Here is a 20,248-nt window from a genome sequence, read left to right on the forward strand (position 1 = left end):
TCATCCTACAGCTTCACTTAGGTAGGAAACAAAGCCAGCAGTCCTATCCAACTGTTCTCAGCCAGTGGCAAACCACTCCTACCACCATCCCCATCCTCTGAGCTTGGCAATTGCCTTGCTCAAAAATAGATCATAAAAGCAGGTGCCACTTGCCCAAGGACATTACCAGCAAGCACACACAGAAACCCAAAATGAGTGGACTGGTGAAAAACTGTCTCTGCCAAAGCAGAGACCTGTAAGGTCTGGGAGAGGAGCCTGATTACTCAAATGAGGAAACAGCAATGTAAGGAGTCAAGGATCATAAAAAGGTAAATATGACACTGCCAGAGGAAAATAATAAAGCTCCAATAATAGGGCACTAATAAAATGGAGATCTATGAACTGTCAGACAAAGAATTAATAATAATTCTCTTAAAGAATTTTAATGAGCTACAAGAAAACACAGACAACTAAATAACATTGGGAAAACAATGCATGAACAAACAAGAAGTTTGACAAAAAGATAGCAGCCATCAAAAAAACAAATAGAAATCCTAGAGTTGAAAAATACAATAACTGAACTGAAGAATTTAGTACAGAGTTTCAAAAGTAGACTTGGCCATACAGAAGAATCAGTGACCTGGAGGATAGGACACTAGAAATTACCCAGTCAGAGAAGGAAAAAGAATGAAAGAGTAAGGAAAGCCTATGGGTATTATGGAACACAATGAAAAGGAATATTTGCATTATGGGAAATCCAGGAGAAGAGAAAGGGACAGAAAGTATATTTAAAGCAATAATGGCTGAAAACTTCTCAAACCTGGGGAGAGGAATGGTTATCCAGATCCATAAAGCCCAAAGAATTCCAAATAGATTGAACCCAAGTAGGACTATACCAAGACACATTATAATTAAATCATCAAAAGTCAAAGAATTTTAAGAGCAGCAAGAGAGAAGAGAGAAGTTCCAAACAAGGGAACCCCCATCAGACTACTGGCAGATTTCTCAGGCTAGGAGAGAATGGGATGACATATTCAGGATGTCGTAAGAAAATAACTGAAAATCAGGAATTCTATACCCAGTAGAGCTGTTTTTCAGAAATAAAGAAGGGATGAAGACTTTCCCAAACAAACAAAAGCTGAGGGTATTTATTACCACAAGACCTGCCCTAAAATAAATGTTAAAAGGAGTTCTTTGAAAATTAAAATAATGCTAATTAACATCATAAAAACATAAAAAGATAGAGTAAATCCTCTGGTAATATGTTTTCTTCTACAATATGGTAATAGTGGGGCATAATTCACTTAAAACTCTAGTTTAAAAGTTAAAATCAAATGTAGTAAAAATAACTTATAGCTACAATATTCTGTTATAAAATTCATGTTACAATAAAATAACATGTGGATTTTAAAAGCAAAAACTTAAAATGTGACCAGGAAGAGAAGTAAAATTATAAAGTTTATGCATTTTATTGAAACTGTTATCAGGGGCGCCTGGGTGGCGCAGTCGGTTAAGCGTCCGGCTTCAGCCAGGTCACGATCTCGCGGTCCGGGAGTTCGAGCCCCGCGTCGGGCTCTGGGCTGATGGCTCAGAGCCTGGAGCCTGCTTCAGAGTCTGTGTCTCCCTCTCTCTCTGCCCCTCCCCCGTTCATGCTCTGTCTCTCTCTGTCCCAAAAATAAATAAACGTTGAAAAAAAAATTAAAAAAAAAAAGAAACTGTTATCAGTTCAAAATAGGGTATTATAAATTTATGTAAGCCTAATGATAACCACAAAGGAAAGTCCTATGGTAGTTATATAATAGGACATGATAAAGAAGTCAAAGTGTACTGATAACAAAAGACATCAAAATACACAAAAACAGCATGATAAGAAACATGGAACAATGAATCTACAAACAACCAGAAAATAGCAAAGTAGCAATAGTAAGTTCTTACCTATCAGTAATTACTCTAAACATAAATGAATTAGGGTTTCCAATTAGAAAACATAGAATTGTTGAATTGATTAAAACAACAACAACAACAACAACAAGATCTAACAATATGTTGGCTTCAAGAGACTCACTTTAGCTTTAGAGAAGACACACATGGACTGAGAGTGAAGGGATGGAAAAATACATTTTAAACAAATGGTAACCAAAAAATAAATCAATAAAAAAGGAAAAAGAAGAAAAAAACACAAAAAATAAAAAGCAGGGGTAGCTATCCATATATCAGACTTTAAATAAAAAATGTGAAAATGATACCAAAAAGGTCATAATGTAATGATAAAGAGGGCAACACATCAAGAAGATATAACAATTGTAAAGACTTATGCACCCAACATTAAGGCACCTAAATATGTAAAACAAAAACTAACAGAGCCAGAAGGAGTAATATAATAATAGTTGGGTATTTTAATTCCCCATTCTCGGCAGTGGATAGATCATCTAGACATAGAATCAATAAGGAAACAGATTTGAGCACCACTATAGACCAAATGGACCTAACAGACATATACAGAGCATTCAATCCAACAACAGCAGAATGCACATTCTTCTCAAGCACACATGGAACATTTTCTTCTTGGATAGAACATTTGGTAGGCCACAAAACAACCTTAGCCAATTCAAGAAGATTGAAATCATACTGAGTATCTCCTGTGAGCACAATGACATGAAATTAGAAATCAATAATGAGAGGAAAACTGAAAAATTCATGAACACATGGAAATTAAACAGCAGTCTGCTCCACAATCAGTGGACCAAAGAAGAAATTAAAGGAGAAATAAAATAGCTTCTTGATATAAATGAAAATACAAACACGGCCTACCACAGTGTAGGATGCAGCAAAACAGTTCTAAGAGGAAGGTTCATAGCAATAAATGCCTAGATTAAGAAGTAAGAAAGATCCCAAAGAAACTACCTAACTCTATGCCCTAAGGAACTAGAAAAGAGAAGAGCAACCAAGCCCAAAATTAGCAGAAGAAAGGAAATAATAAAGATTAGAGCAGAAATAGGAGAAAACCAGTAGAAAAGATTAACCCAACTAAGAGTCGGTTCTTTGAAAAGATAAACAAAATTGACAAACCCCTAGATAGACTATCCAAGAAAAAAAGAAAAAGAACCCAAATCAATGAAATTATAAATGAGAAAAGAGACATTACATCTGACAATAAAACATTTGAAGGATTGTAGGAGGCTACTATGAATAACAATAGAAGAACCTATTTCTTCTAGGACAACCTAGAAGAAATAGAAAGATTCTTAGGAACATACAACATACCAAGGCTGAGTCAGGAAGATATAGAAAATCTGAGGAGACCAATTACTAGTTAAGGAAATTGAATCAGTAATCAAAAACCTCTCAACAAATAAAAGCTCAGGACCAGATGACTTCATTGGCAATTTTACTAAAAATTCAAAGAAGAATTAACACCTGGGGCACCTGGGTGGCTCAGTCAGTTAAGCATCTGACTCTTGATTTTGGCTCAGGTCATGATCTCACAGTTCGTGAGATGGAGCCCTCCGCTGGGCTATGCAGTGACAACATGGAGCCTGCTTGGAATTCTCTCTCTCCTTCTCCAACCCGCCCCCCCCCCCCGCCCCTCCTCTGCTCATGTTCTCTTTCTCTCTCTCAAAATAAATAAGTAAACTTTAAAAAAAGAATTAACACCAATCTTTCTCAAAGTCTTCAAAAAAGAGAGAGAGAGAGAGAGAGGACACTCCCAAACCTATTTTCAAGGCCAACATCCTGATACCGAACCCAGAAAAAGACACTACTGGAAAAGAAAACTACAGGCCATTATTTCTGATGAATATAGATGCAAAAATTCTCAATAAAATACTAGTAAACCAAATCAGCAGCAAAGCAAAAGGATTACTTACCATGATCAAGTGGAATTTATCCCTGAGATGCAAGAATGGTACAACATACACAAATAAATCAATGTCATACATCACATTAATAGGATGAAAGAAAAGAATCATAATATCAATAGATGCAGAAAAAAAAACATTTCACAAAATTCGACATCCATTTGTGATAAAAATTCATAACAACTTAGGCATAGAAGGAATGTATCTCAGCGTTATAAAGGCCATATAGGACAAGCCCACAACTAACATCATACTCAATGGTGAAAGGTTGAAAGCTTTTTCTTTAAAATCGGGAATAAGACAAGGTGTCCACTGTCACCGCTCCTACTTAACATAGTACTAGAAGTCCTAGCTAGAGCAATTAGGTGGGGGGGGGGGGGGGGGCGGGGGGGGGAGGAAGAAGGAAGGAAGGAAGGAAGGAAGGAAGCAATGAAGGAAGGAAAGAAGGGAGGAAGCAAGGATCAGAATTGGAAAGGAAGAAGTAAAATTATCTCTGATTGAAGATGAAGGATTTTATATAGAGAAAATCTTAAAGATTAAATTAAACTGTTGGATCTAATAAATTCAGTCCAGTTTCAGGACCCAAAATTAATATATAAAAATCAGTAGCATTTCTATACACTAACAATGAATTTTCTGAAAAAGAAATAAATCCCATTTATAATAGTATAAAAATAATAAAATACTTGGGGATAAATTTAACTAAGGAGGTGAAAGAACTCTACTCAGAAAACACGACATTGATAAAAGAAATCAAAGAAGTACAAATAAATGGAAATATATCCTGTGTTTATAGGCTGGAAAAATTAATATTATTAAAATGTCAATACTGCTAAAAGCCATCTATAGATGTAATGCAATCCCAAATAAGATTCCAATGTCATTTTCTTTACAAAACTAGAAAAAAAAAAACACTCTTAAAATTTATATGGAACCATGAAAGCCAAAGAAATCCTGAGAAAGGACAATAAATCAGGAGGCATCACACTTCCTGATTTCAAGGTATGCTATAAAACTATAGTAATCAAAACAGTATGGTACTGGCATAAAAACAGACAAATAGACCAATGGAACAGAATTGAGAGCTCAGAAATAAACCCAAGCATATACGGTGAACTAATATTTGACAAGGAAGCTAAGAACACTCAATGGAGAAGATAACCTTTTCAATAAATGATGCTGGGATAATTGGATATTCACATGGAAAGGAATGAAATGGGACCCATATTTAAAAAAAAAGTTTTTAATGTTTATTCATTTTTTAGAGACAGAGAGAGACAGAGCATGAGCCAGGGAGGGGCAGAGATAGAGGGAGACACAGAATCCAAAGCAGACTCTAGGCTCTGAGCTGTCAGCATAGAGCCCAATGCGGGGCTTGAACCCATGAACCATGAGATCATGACCTGAGCCAAAGTTGCCCCGAAAATGGGACCCATATTTTAATGCCACTCACAAAAATTAACTCAAAATGGATTAACTTAAATGTAAGACTTGAAACCTCATGAAACTTTAGAAGAAAGCATAGGAATAAAGGCCTTCGACATGGGTCCTGGTAATGATTTTTTAGACATGAAACCTAAAACATAAGCAACAAAAGCAAAACTAAACAAATGGGACTACATCAAACTAAAAGCTTTTGCACAGCCAAAGAAACCCTCAGCAAAGTGAAACAACAACTTACAGAATGAGAAAAAATTATTTGCAAACCATATACCTGATAAGGGGTTAATATTCAAAATATATAAAATACTCCTATAAGTCAATAGCATAAACAAACAACCCAATTAAAAAATGAACAAAGAACCTGAATCCATAGAAGATGCACAAAGGCCAACAGGTACATGAAATGATGTTCAACATCACTAGTTGTTAGGAAAATGCAAATTAAACCACAATGCGATATCACCTCATGCCTGTTAGGATAGTCATTATCAAAAAAGAGATAACACATGCTGGCAGGGGTGCGGAGGAAGGGGGGGGGGGGCGGGGGCCCACTACACTGTAGGTGGGATTGTAAATTGGTGCAGCCAGTCTGGAAAACAGGATGGAGGTTTCTCAAAAAATTAAAAATAGAACTACCATATGATCCAGTAATTCCATTTCTGGGAATGTATCCAAAAGAAACAAAAATACTAATAGGAGAAGATATGTACACTGCCATGTTTACAGCAACATTATTTACAATAGCCAAGACCTAGAAGCTGTCTAAGTGTCCAGCAATGGATGAATGGATAAAGAAATTAGGATATGCAATAGAACATTATTCAGCCATTAAAAAAAAAATCCTACCATTTGGGACAATATGCTTGGAACTTGAAGGCATGATGCTAAGTGAAAGAAGTCAGAGAAGTCATACAGTATTTGTCCTGTATGTATGTATGATTTCACTTATATTTGGAATCTAAAACAAGCAAAAGAACAACACTCGTAGAAAGAAGAGGTGGGGGATAGGGGAGGGGGAAGGGGGAAGGTGGTAGAGGGTACAAACTTGCAGTTATAAAATAAATACGTACCACAGATGTAATGCACAACATAATGAATATAAACTAACACTACTGTTTGATCCACAGGAAAGTTATTAAGAGTGTAAATCCAAAAGTTCTCATCATAAGGGGAACATTTTTTTTTAATTGTATCCATATGAGAAGATGGCTGTTAATGGAACCCCTTATGGTCATCATTTCACAGTATCTATAAACCAAGCCATCATGCTGTGTGCTTTAAGCTTATACAGTGTTGTACGTCAATTATTTCTCAATAAAACTGGAGGAAAAAAAGACCTGATTGCTGGTGCAATTGAGATGTAAAACCTTAATAAATTGTCCCCTTAATTACTTCCTTTAAAGCACTTCAGTGAATTTGTTAGATTTTTCTCAAGTGTAGCAGAGATTAACATTAATTTCTTACGTTTCACTGCTACTCTTAATGCCTAGAAACAGTCCATCTTTATCATAAAGACTGAAAGCCAAAAATTCTTTAAGAGGCAGTATGGTCCAGGAATTGAGGACTCTGAAATCAGATGGGCTACCTGGAATCCTGGTTCAGCTACTTCCCCACTGTGTGACCTTGGGCTTCAGGGTCCTCTCCGGCAACATACAATGTTTGTAGAGCTTCACAAAATGTAATGAGCTTCTAATAGTGTTTCACCCTGTTGCCTGGGAAGTAGGAGAGAAATGATAAGGGGAAAGGAGGCAAGGCTGAGGGGCGGGGGCAGTGAGAGAGAAAGCTAAAAAAGGTAAGGTAGAAGAAATCTCCAATATAAAATGGCTATTTTTTGTTTTGTGTTGTTTTCTAAGAAGAGACATATAGGTGTGCTCACGTAGCTTTGAAACACCTTAGCACTCATCAGCAAAAGGTGGAAACTCATGCTGAAGCAGAGTGACCTACATCCTAGCCATTTGCCTGGGCATCCCTTTGGTCAGATTGAGCCCTGTTGGAACAAAGGATCTCGTGGACAGGATTGGGGCAAACTTAATGGGGCTGTTTGCACTGGATTGCCAAAATGTGTAATTACTCACCGGCGCTTGCTAAGGAATCCATTCAGGGTTTTTGGCCCAGAAAGGATTACATTTACTATTTGGAGGCATCTTTTTCAGGCAACCTGTCCAGGCTTTTGTGACAGTTCTTAGTTTGACATGTAGCAGTTGAACCTACTGGTTAACTCATTAGACATCTATAATTTAGGAGCTCATCTTCTCAAAAGAAAAAAAAACCCTTAATCATGTCCTAGTTCTTTCTTCTAAGAATGACCATAACTGGGAGTTTAATATCAATGGACTAATTGGAGGGTTGAAAAAATGTTTTGGAAAGACAGTGATAACTTAAGAATTGTCTTTAGATGAAGGTTTCCTTTTTAAAACCTGAACTGAGCTTTATCGAAACAATAACTGAACTTTGAAATAAGAGTGAACTGCCAGGTTAGAAGCTCCAGGAGGGCAGGGATGTGTCTGTGTTGTTTATGACTCTAACCTTTGGGCCTCGATTAGTACCCAGGTCATAGACACGCAATAAATGCCGAATGAATGAGTACAATATTTATAGTATTGTGGCTGTCCCTTCGAGTAATAATAAGCCAAAGGGGGATAGAAGATGTCTGTAAGCCAAAACTGAAGTCCTTATGCTTGAAATGTCATCACGTCTTTCTGGTCAGAAATTACTTCGTCTGTTCCAATTAAGAGAAAATTGTGATGTTAAGGAAACAAAGTGAGATGTTCTATTCATATTGTGTTTGACATCTGCATTAAGTTTGGAGTAAAAATTCCCCAACTCCTATTGTGTTGAAATTGTCAGATGTTTCTTAGTGGTATTGTTCGTTCCAATTTGAAGTGAAATTAGGTTGCTGCCATAGAGTAGACATATGTTTTACGTTATTAAAATGGCATGCCTTCTGGGCATCGCTAGGTACTCCAAAAGCTTGCAAGGTTTCTCTTGATGCTGTGCCCTATTGCTATTGCAGAGTCTGATAACCAGATTAGGCTTATTCCCTCCCTGATATTCTTTTGATCATTTCACAATACATCAAGTTCATGCACACAACTAACTGGCTCAGTTCTCTAGTCTTCTCCGATTACATCTAAAAGTTTAGACATTAAAAAAAAAAAATGGTGAAAATCCTTTCCCTTCGCCACCCTCCCCTCCCTTTCTTTCCCTAAAAATGTTTTTTTTTTTTAATTTCATGAAACTAGTAATAATATTAATCATTAATTAATTGTACTGATACTATTGTACTGATACTATTAGGGGATGTGTGTGCCTTGTTTCGAACCAAGCCTGTAGACATAGAGCAAGTGGTCAAGAGAGATGACAACTGATGGTAGCTGAAGTTGCTTCTTAGAATAATTAAGTACTACACTGGCGATTGTATTAATGCTGAAATTTCTTATTAAATGTATTTTGTGCGTGTGCATGTTGTTGCTTGTTTGTTCCCTTACAGTCTTCTTGGGATGTGAGAAACACATATGCTTAGGAAACAGAGCCTCCTTTTCTCCTGTTGGTATGGAAGACACATGCAGAAGGAATGAAGGGATGTGTTTTCTCTTGCCAGGGCTCTGTGAGAAATAACACTGGTAGAGAAAAAGACTCACAGAGAAGTAAAAGCTTATGACACTTTCTCCTGGAAGATTAACCTTACCTTCTTCAGTGTTTCCCCTGCCTCAGAGAGGCACATTTGGAATGACCAAAGCAGAGTGCCCAGCTTCTCTGCTCAGAGTTAGCCAGCCTTTCGATCTCCATCTTCCTCTTTCCAGTGTGAGTGGAACATTGCATGACCATTTCTGACTTTTCCTGCCATTAGCACACTCAGCCTAGATGAAAAATTCCTAGTTGAGGGGGGTGGGGAATTTTGGCATTCACAGAGAACCAAGTTGATATCTGATGTGTCCACTGGAGAAGAAGGAGAAAGAATTATTCTTTGGGACTCTGAAAATGTAAACACAAATAGAAAATTAAAGCTGAAGAATCCACTTGGAGTCAATAAAAAGTGTTAAACTCTCCATTTGTCATGTGACTTATTCTTGGCATTCAAGAAGCCAGAGGCTCTTGTGGTCTAATCTGGAAAGAGTCACTGACTCGCTGCGTCACCTTGGCCAATTGGTTGATCTCCTTGTGCCATAGTGCTCAGTCCAGCTGCTGGATGGGATGAAAAAGCAAGACCTCACTGAAACCAGATGCTGCCTCTCTGAAAAGCTTTCAGCAATAAATAATATCGTATATACTTTGTTCCTGGCAGCAAGTACTGAACTGTTATAACCCCCTGTTTTCACTTGCTTCTAAATTTCTGGAAATTTCTCCTTTGGGCTTGAATTTTTCCATGCTTGTCCTCAGCCCAAAGCTTTTTGGAAAGTTTGACCAGAATTTCACTTAGCTATTTTTCCTGAATGATGGGAGAACAAGGGCACTGCATTGTTTTTTTGCTCATAAAATAAATTTCAATTTTTCCTGGTCTACCTCAGAAAAATAGCTGAGCTGCTATATTTAAAGCATTTAGTAAAGGAATCATGGTACAGTAAAGAATGCCCACAGAAGACAATTTTAGGTTGCTTGGTATATTCTGTCTTTAAACAAGACCACACACAATCAGGACACATAAAAAGTTTGAGTTTAATTTTAAAGGTGGCCAAAATGGAAGATTCCAAATATTTTCTCAGTAACCCATCCCTGGTTACCAGAGGCAACTTGAGCTACCATCAGTTGTCATCTTTCTTGACCACTTGCTCTATGTCTACAGGCCTGGTTCCTAAAAAGACTTCATGATTATGGCATTGAATGTTGAATAAACTTGACCATGTCTTTCAGGTAGCCTTCAAAGAACGCTTCTCTGATCATCATCCTTTCACAGCACTTACATTTACGTACATGCGTGATATCTTCAGTATGTTTCCCTACCATACCAATAGCTCCATTAGGGCAGGACCATCTGTTTTACTCACCATTGTCTCTACAGCACTTAGCTTACTGCTGAACATACAGTAGAACCCATTGCTGATTGAATAAAATGGCCTTGGGTGCAGTTGTTCTTGCTGGAATTTGTTCATAGATTTGCCCACTCAGACATGCATGCATACATTCAACAAGCAACATTATCTACTTTGTGCCAAAGCATTACTGGGAGTCCATCTGTACTATGTCAGATAGCACAGAAGTTCTTAAGGATTTATTACATATACAGCAAAACAAAAACAACTACATCATTTGGATACCATTACTGTACCTATAATTGGAATATTGGACTAAAAAAGCCAAAGACAACCCCGGGGAATTTATCATTTATTCAACATCCCTATGTGCCTGGCAATGTATTCAGTACTTCAGAGAACAATCAGTAAGACTGTCTCTGACAGGAAGTCACTTACAGGTTAACAATGGCAAGAAGACAATACTAAAATAACTATTATACAAGGGAGAACATAATAAAGAGTCAAAAGCAAGAGAGAGATTACTGTACCACAAGATATCTTGTGATCTTATGCAAATCTCCTGACGAATCAAGAAAAGTGTTTCCTTTTTGGTCAGAGGTCCCAGGAAATAAGCAGTTATGGTTCCTTTCAAGGCCACATCCTACACTTCTCAGTCCTACTAGCCTTGCATGCTCTCTCTGTGCCTTCAACCATGAGAAACTGGTCAAATACATCAGTACTGGAAAACAAACTGGAATGAAGCTCAAGCTCTTGACATGAAGGTTCTTAGGGTTGTTGTTGTGTCCAGAAGACCCTAAGACCTCTTCATGTTTTACAGGCATGGGTGTGTTTTTGTCTGTAGGTTTCCTTGTTTTGCCCCAGGTTTGAAGAACATGTTACAGTGACATAAGCGTGCACAATTATAGGTGATTGAATTGAGGACTAAGCTCCAGCCACACTGATTTTCCTTCTGTTACCTCATCCACCAGGCTATTCCCTTGCCTGGAATGCTTTGTGCTCAGATTTTGGCATAGCTGACTCCTCTTGTCATCCAGTCTCAACTCAACTGAAAGATCTTCTGTGATCCCAGTTAGATGAGTAAGTCCCCCACCCCCATTTCCATCACCCTGTTATGCTTTCTTTATAGCATTTATTCCATCTAATAGTTCGTTTCTCGCTTACTTGTTTATTTTTTATTGTCAATTTTCTTTCACTAGAATGTCACTTCCATGAAATAGGAGACCTTTATCACCGGTTTGGAAGGCCCTGGAAATTGTGTGGCATATGATAGGCACTCCCACATGTTTATTGAATGATAAATTGAATGTGTGAGTGGCTAGGTGCTGAGGGAAATGGTCTGCAGTCCTATTGTGCTCTTTGCCTGAAGAAAACTTCTTGCAAGAATATCAGGTGCCTTTGCCTTAGCTTGAGGTGCCTTTGCCTTAGCTCCAGCCCATACCTCTCTACGTGTGCAACAGTGGGCACTAGGAACACACATACCGATGTTTTTCGATTAAAGGATGGCATCTTGGATACAGGTTCCCTTTAGGCTGTAATGTTGTTGAGGCCAGTATCTCTCAAGATTTAATTCATGTTTCTTAACCTGAGCCTTTCACACAACTGATATACCAGGTGTGATTTAGAATTTTGCTTCGGGTTTATAAAGCTGTTTATGCTGTATATCTTCTCTGAAACTTTTCCAGCACATTTTAAAAGCTCTACAGTTTTGCTTGCTAATGATTTTCATCTGCCAGAGAGCTTGTCTAGTTAAAAAGCAGATCACTGAAGACACTTTTGGCACATATATTTCATATTACTTAAGTTAATTTTGTTTTAATTTTGTTTTGTTTTGTTTTGCTTTGCTAGGAAAACCTGTAATAAAGGAAGAGAAAAAACTGACTTCTCTTTTTAAAAGTGAAGATGTTACTTGGGCGGAGAGTTGTAGTTACATAAAATGTACTTCTCTAATTCTTAACTGAATCAAAAATGGGACAAGCAGATAATTTTTGGAAATAGTTTGGGTTGAAAGGTTTTGGCATATTCATGGGTTCTCTCAGTTGCTCAAAAATAATTTTGAAAGTCTTATTTGCATTCTCCAAATTAAAGATTTTGGCCAAAAGGAAATGCTAAAGTCATGGTTTTTCTCAGGTTGACTTGTTGGGTGTTAGGGATTTATAAGCAGGATTTTGAAGGGGGATCATAGATGGGACCTTTGTACAAAGTCATTGGGCCAAAATAAACACTCCATTGTTCCATAGTTTTGTATTGCAAATAGGAAAACATCCCTATAATTATTCTATTAAGGGGACACAGATTACCAGATTTATAAGAAAAGGCCAGTGGTTGATTGAGCCACTTTTTGTGTGAAGGGTGGTGCACAGTAACTGCCAAATTTCTGTCAACACAAGAAAAAAACATCCATATATCAAAAAAAATTTTTTCTCATGTATTATGTAAGAAATTTATGCATGCTAGTACTTAGCAGAAGAAACTTTCTGTTTTCAGCAATCTGTTGAAAAATCTTGATCAAAGGCATTTCCTATTTGAAGCTTAAAAGTGACAATGTAAATACAGATAAATTCAGTCTTAGCATCTTTTTACCACGTTTTCACTCTGGCAATAATATTAACTATGGTGATCAAAATAAAACTGCTAAATATAAAAACATTTTTCCCGGGGCGCCTGGGTGGCGCAGTCGGTTAAGCGTCCGACTTCAGCCAGGTCACGATCTCGCGGTCCGTGAGTTCGAGCCCCGCGTCGGGCTCTGGGCTGATGGCTCGGAGCCTGGAGCCTGTTTCCGATTCTGTGTCTCCCTCTCTCTCTGCCCCTCCCCCATCATGCTCTGTCTCTCTCTGTCCCAAAAATAAATAAAAACGTTGAAAAAAAAAAAAAAATTTAAAAAAAAAAAAAAAAAAAAACAAAAAAAAAAAACATTTTTCTCAGGAAGCATCTAGGTGGCCCAGTTGTTTAAGCGTCCAGTTTGGTTCAGGTCTTGATCTTGCACTTCATGAGTCTGAGCCCCGTGTAGGGCTCTGTGCTGACAGCTCAGAGCCTGGAGCCTGCTTCAGATTCTGTGTCTCCCTCTCTCTCTGTCCTTCCCCTGCTCGTGCTTTGTCTGTATCTCTCAAGAATAAATAAACATTTAAAAATTTTTTTTTCTTTGATCTTGAAATAACAAGTCAAAAAAAAAAAAAAAAACCCACCCACTACTCATCCTACAAAAGAAATTGGTGTCTAATTATCACTCTTTTCTGCTGCCAAGGTGGGTTGTCATTGCAGCTGCTGGCTGGGCAACTTTTCTCACTCACAAGGTTATTTGTCCCTTCATAAGAAAGAAGATCAAAACCCAAAGATGTGCCTCCTTGTAGTGAGATTGGCTGTTTCCGTTCAACCAAGCCTCCTTTACTGAAGGAGAAAAATAACACTTTATCAGGGCTCATAACTTTCTGGACATTATGCAAGATAATGGAGGAGGCACAGATGAGGTCTTGCTTCCAAATGTCAGATCTCTTTCCCTTTGGGCACTGAGGAATGAAGGGGCAGAACTGAAAAGCTCTAGATCATTTTTAAGTAGATTTTTTTTGTGTGTGAACCACATGATCACATTTATCAGGCACCTTTTCCAATATGAAGCAGTGTCCGTTTAACAGCAAATATATTCAGTAAGTCTGTCTTGTCCAAAGGACATTGATAGTTTGGTAAAGAGAAGACAGTGTACATCTCACTGTCATAGACAGGCTGTGGTAACCTGAGTGAGCTCAGGTGACAAAGAAAATACATTGGAAATACAGAGCAAGAAAAATCCCTCCCGATTTGGTAGCTGAGGACAACTTTCATGACAGGCGGGGTAGGCCTGGAAAGCTTGGTAAATCTTACAAGATGAAAAGAGCTAAAGTGTCGAGAGAAATAGCTGGGTATGCCAAGTGGTATTGAACATTATCAACTAAGAGTTTGGGCCAGTCCGTACAGCAAAGTTAAAGAAGTTGAGTATAGAGGGGGATATAGCTTAAAAATAGACCAGGACAAGTTGTTTGGGGCCTTGATTGTCAGCCAAGGACTCAGGGTCCTTAGGGAAGTCATTAAAGAATATTAAACAAGAAAATTTCATGTTTGGAGATAGACTTTCAATTCCTGGTGGAAAATTAAACGATGAATTGGAGACAGAAGAGTTGGACAACAGGGACTGTGTGGTAATAGTCCCCAAAATGAACAAAGGGAATAGATCCACTTTTGTAGGTGATTACAGTAAGACCTCTTCACAGATTAGTGTATTTCAAAGGAGTAGTATCTGTTTAGAGCACAAATTAAGTGGAACAATTCGGTGGAGTTTCATTGTAATGGGATTTAGTTTGATGATCCAGCTGTGGAATTAGGAACAATATCTAATGATGATGCAGATCACAGTGAGCTGATAAACCCTGTAGGACATGTATATTCGAGTATATACATCAGTACACATTTCTCTTTACCTGTTAAAATTCTGGCCATCTTCTTACTATCTGTAACGCTGAAGATTGGAAGGCTGTGTGTCTTTGCCAACAGTTAAGGCAGCTCATTCCCTACAACTACAAGATGTCTGAGTCCTGAAGGTGAATCTGTCTGGCAAGTTTTGAATTTGACAGCCTTCATGAAAGTGAGTGTTCCACACTGTGTTTAACTGAAGCCCGTGTCACAGACACTGCCTAACTCGTGGTAGGTCACTCAGTTTCTGCTCCATTTGAGGTCTCGGCTGGTTTCAGATCCATAGTGGAAATACCCACCTTGCCTAAGCTGAGTTAATGAAATACATTCACTCTTGTCATCCCTTCATCTTTGAGATAGAAGATCTACGATTTTTTTTTGGTTCTATGATTTAAAAATATCCTATTATTAACTAAAAATGGAGCCAAACTTCATTCTCAGGACCAAAAGAAAAGTGAACAAATGGAGGGACTCTTCAGCCCACCTTCCCTATGACGCTCGCGCCCCCCCTTCCTCACCTGCAACAAGCTAAATGTAACATTAGCACTAAACAGGCTACAACTTACAACACAATTAAAATTGTGATCAAAGAGGAGAAATTGTCATGTGGATGTTCAGTTTTAGAAATGATAATGAGGAAGACTCAGACAGTCAAACATTTGTGAATGAGTGGGGGCACTTACCTCTGAAATGACTGACATGGAAGGAAATGTCCACACTGTCTTAGAGAATAACAGATGTTGCCAGTTTAGTTGAAGGGGCAAGACAGAGCCATGATGGAACTCAGAGTGGCACATACGGTGTTATCTATTGCATACTTTGCCTTTTTGCTGTAAAGCGGGGACCACATTGGAACGTGAAAAATAAAATCTTTTCAGACTGGGAAATAATTAGATGTCAAATCACAGACTTTTAAATTTTCTAAATACTGATGCAACTCAGTTGCTCAGTTGGGGCTCTAGAAATGACTACCAGTGCCCAATCTTTTATTAACATATAAGGAGTGCCTGTTTTGCACAAGCTCTGTCATATTAAGAGATAGATTGTTGGCACAAACTAAGTCAGTCACCTATCCTCTTGGCTTTTTGTCTCTTTTAATGAGAGGAATAGCTGGAGTGTTTTCTAGGGAAGCAGTTGAAGCTGCTGGTCAACTCTATGGGAAATGTTTGAGAAGGATACTATTATATGACATGCAGAATAAATATATAAGGAAAATACTTCTGCATACATGAAATATAAAAGGAAGCCTATTCGGAATATCTTTTTTTAAGAGTAAAATCCTTTTATTTAAGGCACTGATTCTCTTTCTAAGGAATTCTCAGTAGGAGCTTCTGAGTTTATTCTCAGTGGTTCTGGTGACAAAAAAAGAAGATGAATTATGGCCTTTCTCCAGATACTTTCTGCCATCATTTGAGACCATGAATGTGGCATTCTGGTGCTTTTGCACTCAGGAACTGACATAACCACAGATGTGTGAAGCTCACTCTGGATCATTACGCTACAGGGCTCCTGCCTGTGCTGTCATTTTTTTGTTACTGTATTATTAATTATGATGGCTCTCAACCAACTGAAACACGCTATAGTCTGTGAAATGTTTTGGTTCTTGTTTTAATGAGTGTTTGCTGGAAGGTTCCATGGTGGTCTACTTGAGTAAGATGAACCAGCTTTGGCGTACCCATTTGTTGTGACTCACGTGACTAAATAAGATCCCCAGGTCCAGCTTACCTAGGGCTTGTGCATGTGTTTGTGACTTCCAGGGACAGAGATTGAGAACCATTTGTTAATCATTGTGCCCCAAATCAGTTTTTCACTGGAGTGAAGTGCTTAAATTAACTTTTTTGAAGCTAGTAAAAAATATGCTTTTTTTTTTTCTTTTTTTTTTTTTTTTTTTTTGCACTAATCAGACATGGCTGGCACCAGAACTCTGGGAAGCCTTGTGACAGGACCTAGCCTGTGCAATCTCACATGTGATTTGCCGTTCTTCCTGGAAGGTCCACTCTGTGGCTTTTCTCTGGAATCTATGAAGAAAATGTTCCTCAGCCTAGCCTAGAAACAGGTATTGAGAAAGCTCCCCTTCCTTGTCATATAACACTGTGTCTGGGGAGGGCCAACTGCTGAGCCATGAGGGTGGGTAGGGTGCATATGGGGGTGACAGTCATGGATTCAGTGACCGGAACTCACCTGAGTAACCATTCCAACCCTCCTCTGTCAGTGTTGTCCAGGAGTGGGTGCCCTACACAAACTCCTCTTTATCAGAACCTCTTTTTATCTTTCTATCTGCATAAATTTGTGCAGGCTTGTTATTTTTGACCCTGGGCAGGGATATAGATTTAGAGCTCTCTAATACTCTTATTTTTTTTTAATATACTCAGGACCCTAAAATAAGTGTCCATGTACCTGCCACCCAGATGAATACATCAAAAGTAAATATTTTTCCCATGTGTGCTGCCTAGCTTCTATTTGTAAAGAAACAAAGTACACAGGTGAATTTGAGGTTCCCTGTTTTGCCTTTCTCAGCATCACCCTACTCTCTGCTACCCCAGAACAACTGCCATGTGTTGGCCTTTGTACAGTCCTGTTTTTATACATTTAAATTTTGCTACATATATAAAACATGATTATTGTATGCGTGAAATACAAATTATTTGTGTATTTTAAAATACTCATGGGATGCCTGGATGGCTCAGCCAGTTAAGCGTCTGACTCTTGATTTCAGCTCGGGTCATGATCTCACAGTCATGAGATTGAGCCCCATGTCAGGCTGTGCACTGGGCATTGAGACTGCTTGGGCTTCTCTCTCTCCCTCTCTGTCTCATGCACATGTATTTGCAAACTTTCTCTCTCAAAAAAAAAATAAATAAAATTTTCATATATTTCGCTTTATTATTTCTTAAATATTTATTTATTTTTAGGAGAGCACAAGTGGGGGAGGGACAGAGAGAGGGGGACAGAGGATCTGAAGCAGGCTCTGCACTGACAGGCAGACAGCAGTGAGCCCGATGTGGAGCTTAAACTCACGAACCAGGAGATCATGACCTGAGCCAAAGTCTGACACTCAACTGACTGAGTTGAGCACCCAGGTAAACCCATATGTTTTACTTCAAATATGGACTGTGGTATTCTGGCAATCACTACTTTTACTATCAAACATTCTGTTTTCAGAATTTATGTTTTTATATTCCCCTTGCTCATTCTTTTAAAAATATCTGTATATTACTCCATCTCATGAAAATATTACAACTTATCCATTCCCATACTACTGAAAATTTAAAATGATTCAATTGTTTTACAAAAATAAGTTGTACTGAAATCAATACCCTTAGACATTTCCTTTAGGATACATGTAATAGAGTTTTTCTGGAGTATATATCAGTGGGCTTACCACATCATAGGGTATGTGCATTTTCGTGTTTGGTAGACACTAACAAATTGCTCTCCATAGTGCTCTCTTACCAATTTACACTCCCACCAGGTCCTTGCTCACACTTATTATCAGACTTAATTATGTGTGGGTTGGTAGATATGAATCAGTATCTCATTGTTTTAATTTTCATTACTCTGATTATTCGTAAAATTGAACATCATTTTTATAGGGCCATTAGGATTTCCTCCTCTGTGAATTATCTATTTCTACTCTTTATTTACTCTTTTATTGTCTGTTCTCTTTATTGATTTCCAAAAACGTGTAAGTGTGTATGATCCTAATGTATATGTATTTTAATATATGTGTTTATATTTCATACATAAGACTCATACTTTTTCATATATTGAAAAATATATTGTTGAAAATTTTGCCTCCTGTCTGTTGATGGCATTTTAATTTTTTTCATGACCTCTTTTAACACAATCTTTAAATTTTGATATAGTTAAATTTCTTTTATTATTTTGCATTTTGTGCCTTGCTTAAGCAGTCACTTTCTCCTCCATGAGTATATTATATTTAAATCTCTCCTGTACTCTAAATTGCTTTAATTTACTTCTCAAAGTTTTGTTTTACATGTGTAGACAATGAATTTACATGGAGCTAATTTGTATATGTGGTGTAAAGCATGGATCTATTTTTATTCCATATGAAAAACCAGTTGTCTCAATACCATTTACTGAGCTCTATTCTTTCTCCATTATTTGCAGTGCCTTCTCTGTTGTGTTCTAAGATCATATATATGCTTTAAACTTTTCTAGGCTTTTTTTCCCTGTTGATCTCAACTTTCCTGTCCTTATAAGGTACCATGCCATGTAAATAGTATGCCTTTATAATAGGCATTTTTTTCTTGTGCCACATAATTGTGAGAACGCTTGAAAAGTTTCATTTTAAGTATGCTGTTAGGTACAGGTTTTTGGGTGACATATTTTTGTCAGATTCAGAAAACTCTGGATTTCTAGTTTATTAAGAGTTTATCATAAATGTTAAATTATAAACACTGGTTTTCTGCATGGTAGAATAACCATTTGATTACCTCTTTAAAATTATTAATGCAGTAGATTATATTGCTAAATCTTTCTGATATTGCACTGTCCTTGCATTCCTGGTCTAAATGTTACTTGTACAGGATGTTTCTATTGTATTATCTTTTGGGGCTTTTTTCCCCCAGAATGTCTTGAAGCATATTTTGGTAGACTTTCTTTTTTTTAGGTATTGGTTTAAATAATCACTCTTCAGAAATGTTTCTTTGCAAAGCTAAAAATGCAAAGGTTTTTCTTTCATTTTTTTTTCAAATACGTATAGTTATTACCTGGCAATAATGATTCTCATTTCTGCCTACTGAGAAAAAACATCCACAGAACATGAGTCTATAACATCTCCTCTTTCTATTCCTAAACTATGTGAGGCCTGCCACTTTCCCAAGACCATGATTATGCTCACCTTCTCTTTCCCTTCTTAGAGTCTGGGTGGGGTGTGACCTTCTCAGTCTTCCCTGATGTGGGTCCCCTAACAACTGTGCTGATTCTTAAGGCAGCAGAGGCCTGCGACAGCCACATCATCAGTGCTGACCTTACACCCATGTACTCATGCACCCCTCAGCTGGGCCGCTCACTCCCACATCAAGCAACATTAGTGTTCCCATTTCACACAGATTATCTGTCCTTCTCCCAAACAAAGTAGAAAATCTAACACATTTTAATTGTTCTTTGAGATAAACTCACCTATTTGCCTCATCTAAAAGTTTCTTTCACCGTTTTTGATCAGTAGAAAATGTGGCCTATATTGTTTTTACAAACAATATTTGTTTGAGTTGGCTATCATGTTTTACCTTTGTTTTTCCTCACCGTTTATTTAGTCATCTAATAAATCCTTATTGTATGTCTTCTATTGGCCTGCTGTAGTTATAGGTGCTTGGAAATATAGCAGTGAACAGAACAGATAAAATCCCTGAACTCATATAATTGACATTCTAGTAAGAGGAGATAAATAAAAATCAGAAAATAAATAAAGATAAGCGCTATGGAGAAGAATAAGATATAAGAGTTATTATTAATCTGGGTTTTCAGGGAAGAGCTCAAAGATGAAGTGATATTTTAATGGCTATTTGATGAAAATCTGGGAGAAAAATATCC

General features: G+C 37.7%; 1 protein-coding gene across 8 annotated transcripts in view; it reads left to right on the forward strand.

The window, feature by feature from the left end:
* GHR (growth hormone receptor) overlaps positions 1–20,248 on the forward strand; it is a 274,434-nt gene that overhangs the window by 87,523 nt on the left and 166,663 nt on the right. For 4 of the 8 annotated variants that reach the window (XM_086678072.1, XM_086678094.1, XM_086678079.1 and 1 more), the window contains exon 2: positions 16,597–16,748. The exons of the other annotated variants lie outside the window; for them this stretch is intronic. The gene's annotated coding sequence lies outside the window, so the exon portion shown is untranslated. The remainder of the gene's footprint in view (positions 1–16,596; positions 16,749–20,248) is intronic. 8 annotated transcript variants of the gene reach the window in all.

The sequence above is a fragment of the Puma concolor genome, chromosome A1 (assembly GCF_028749965.1).
Source record: "Puma concolor isolate L17-30 chromosome A1, mPumCon1.1.hap2, whole genome shotgun sequence".
In the NCBI taxonomy this organism is placed as follows: domain Eukaryota; kingdom Metazoa; phylum Chordata; class Mammalia; order Carnivora; family Felidae; genus Puma; species Puma concolor.